The 3,195-nt window shown below is 37.2% G+C and overlaps 1 non-coding gene across 1 annotated transcript; it reads right to left on the minus strand.

The window, feature by feature from the left end:
• Positions 1–263: 263 nt before the first annotated feature.
• LOC139903739 (small nucleolar RNA R71) lies at positions 264–370 on the minus strand. Its single transcript, XR_011778534.1, has one exon. It is a non-coding gene; the product is annotated as a small nucleolar RNA R71 (small nucleolar RNA).
• Between the last annotated feature and the right edge of the window lie 2,825 nt (positions 371–3,195).

Below are 3,195 nucleotides of genomic sequence, written 5' to 3' on the forward strand. Positions count from 1 at the left end.
TTATGCACATGGTTCGTGAAAACCAATTCGACGGAAGACTTAATAATAATCCGATAGAATATTTAGAAGCTTTTGAAGATTTATGTGAACTGTACAAAAACAAAGATGTTTCTTCAGATGCATTTAAGTTAAGAACTTTTTCGTACTCGTTAATCGGAGACGCAAAAGCATGGTTGAAAGCATCAAAACCTGATTCTATCACAACTTTTAACGAATTAAGAGAAAAATTCATTACCCGATTTTTCCCACCGGCAAAAGCCGAAAGACTTAGAACTGAAATCACCACTTTTAAACAAAAGTCGGATGAAACTCTTTATGATGCATGGGAAAGATTAAAAAGAATGTTACGAAATTGTCCGCAACACGGATTGCAAAAAGGGCAAATAGTTCAAACTTTTTATCGTGGTATTGATGAACATACTCGTGGTATATTAGATTCCTCCGCTGGAGGAGTATTTATATACAAATCACCAAATCAAGCGTATGACATGTTAGAAGACATGTCAGTTCATACTTTTGAATGGACACCGTCTAGAGATCAACTACCTAGAAGGACGGTGGCAAGCCTTGAAGAAAATGAAGATAACAACACAACCATAGCTTCACTGTCAAATCAATTCAAAAAGTTTGGAAGAGAAATAGAGAAACTAAATTCAACAGTTTTAGCATTGCAAGTAGGATGTGAAATCTGTGGACAGCCACATTTCATGAAAGATTGTGATATCAATGATCGGCCAATGAACTCAGTAGCACAAGTTAATTTTATGGCCAATCAAAGACAAGGCAATTTTCAAGGAGGGAATTCTAATTATCAACCTGCAAACCCAGGATATCAAAACCCGAAGAATTTTGCTTTTCAAAGAAATGGACCACCTGGCTTTTTCAATAGAAACCAACCTCTATTTCCACCTCAACAAAATTTTCAACAACAACCGTTACCTCAATTACCATATCAACAACAAAAGCATAACACGCAACCAGTAGAGAAGAAATCTAACTTTAAAGAAGTTATGATGAATTTTGTCAAAAGTCAATCAGAAACGAATGAGCAAGTGAAGAGACAACTTCATCAATCCCAAACGGAAAACGAGCAAGTCCAAAGGAATCATCAAGCGTCAATTCAAAACCTTGAAAGAAATATGGGAAGAATATCCCAATTGCTTGGTGAAAGGCAATCGGGAACTTTACCATCAAACACGCAACCAAACCATAAGGGTAAGGAAACTCAAAATTCAAGTAATATCTCACAAGTTAATTCAATCACTACGCGAACTGGGTTAACCATTAACCCAGAGATTCCAAAGCCTCTCACTCCTATTCATGTTTCACAAGAAAACGAACCTGTGGTGGAAGAAAATACGATGCCAACCACAAGTGCACCAAAGACTCAAAATCAACCACCATTGAAGGTATACAAACCTCCAATTCCATATCCGCAACATTTGAAGAAAGATAAATTACAAGCACAATACAACAAGTTTGCTGACATGATTAAGCAAATTTGTATAAATGTATCGCTTGTAGTTGTTCTTGTAGGTATGCTGAATTATGGAAGGTTTATCAAAGATCTTATAGCAGACAAAGGAAAATATGCAGAAGTTTCAACCACATTCCTTAATGAGGAATGCTCGGCAATTTTACAAAAGCAAAATTTGTCGCCAAAACTTGGAGATCCTGGAAGTTTCATCATTCCTTGTCTGATGGGAGATTCAGTAATGTACGATGCATTAGCTGATTTAGGAGCAAGCATTAACCTTATGCCTCACTCCTTGTACTTAAAATTGAACTTAGGTGATTTAAAACCAACTAGGATGTGTATACGATTAGCTGATAGAACATACAACTATCCTATTAGCATTGCTGAAAACCTACCGGTTAAAGTAAATCACTTAATCTTTCCTGCTGATTTCGTTGTTCTTGAAATGGAAGAAGATAGTAAGGTTCCCCTAATTCTAGGGCATCCCTTTCTAAATACTGCAGACGCAATTGTGCGTGTAAAAGAGAAAAATCTCAGCTTAGGTGTGGGGGAGGATAGAATTATATTGAACATAGATAAGGCTATGAAACACCCTATGTCTCCTGATGATGAATGTTTTCAAATAGACATTGTTGATTGTTGTATTGAGGAAGAACTACAAGAACTATTAAATGTCGACACCTCAGATTTCACCCCGATGGGTGAAGGTGAAGATTTTGATGTGGATATAGAGTTAGACAAGCTGTTGAAGGTAGTCACTGATGAAGAATACGTAGAAGAAGAAATTCCCGGGGAAGATGAACCTTTTGAAGAAATTACCGATGGTAATAGGTTCCGGATAAAATCTTCCTTGGAAGAACCACCCACCTTGGAACTTAAAGAACTCTTGGAACATTTGAAGTATTCTTATCTCCAAGGAACGTCACAATTTCCCGTCATAATTTCATCAAAACTTTCCGATGACGAAAAGGGTAGGTTAATGTCTATTTTAAAAACCCACAAAAAGGCAATTGCTTGGAAAACAACTGATATTCCAGGGATTAACCCTGCTTATTGTACTCACAAAATTCTAATGGAAGAAGATTTTAAACCCGTGGTACAAAGGCAATGGAGGTTAAATCCTAACATGAAAGAAGTTGTCAAAAAGGAGGTTAACAAATTACTTGATGCCGGGTTAATTTACCCTATATCCGATAGCCCGTGGGTAAGTCCTGTACAAGTAGTACCCAAGAAAGGGGGTACGACTGTTATTCTAAATGATAAGAACGAACTCGTTCCTACAAGAACAGTCACTGGGTGGAGAGTCTGTATAGACTATCGTCGTCTAAACGATGCTACAAGGAAAGATCATTTCCCGCTACCATTTATCGACCAAATGCTAGAACGTTTGGCGGGAAAAGATTACTACTGTTTCCTTGATGGATTCTCCGGTTATTTTCAAATTCCAATTGATCCAAAAGACCAAGACAAGACCATTTTTACTTGTCCATTTGGTACTTTTGCGTATCGACGAATGCCATTCGGATTATGTAATGCACCAGGCACCTTCCAAAGGTGTATGATGGCAATTTTTCATGACATGATTGAAGAAAGTATAGAAGTATTTATGGATGATTTCTCTATTTTTAGGGACTCCTTCAACTCATGTCTCTCAAACCTTGAACGAATGCTAATTCGTTGTGAAGAATCAAATCTTGTTTTAAACTGGGAGAAATGCC

The sequence above is a fragment of the Rutidosis leptorrhynchoides genome, chromosome 3, assembly GCF_046630445.1.
Source record: "Rutidosis leptorrhynchoides isolate AG116_Rl617_1_P2 chromosome 3, CSIRO_AGI_Rlap_v1, whole genome shotgun sequence".
In the NCBI taxonomy this organism is placed as follows: domain Eukaryota; kingdom Viridiplantae; phylum Streptophyta; class Magnoliopsida; order Asterales; family Asteraceae; genus Rutidosis; species Rutidosis leptorrhynchoides.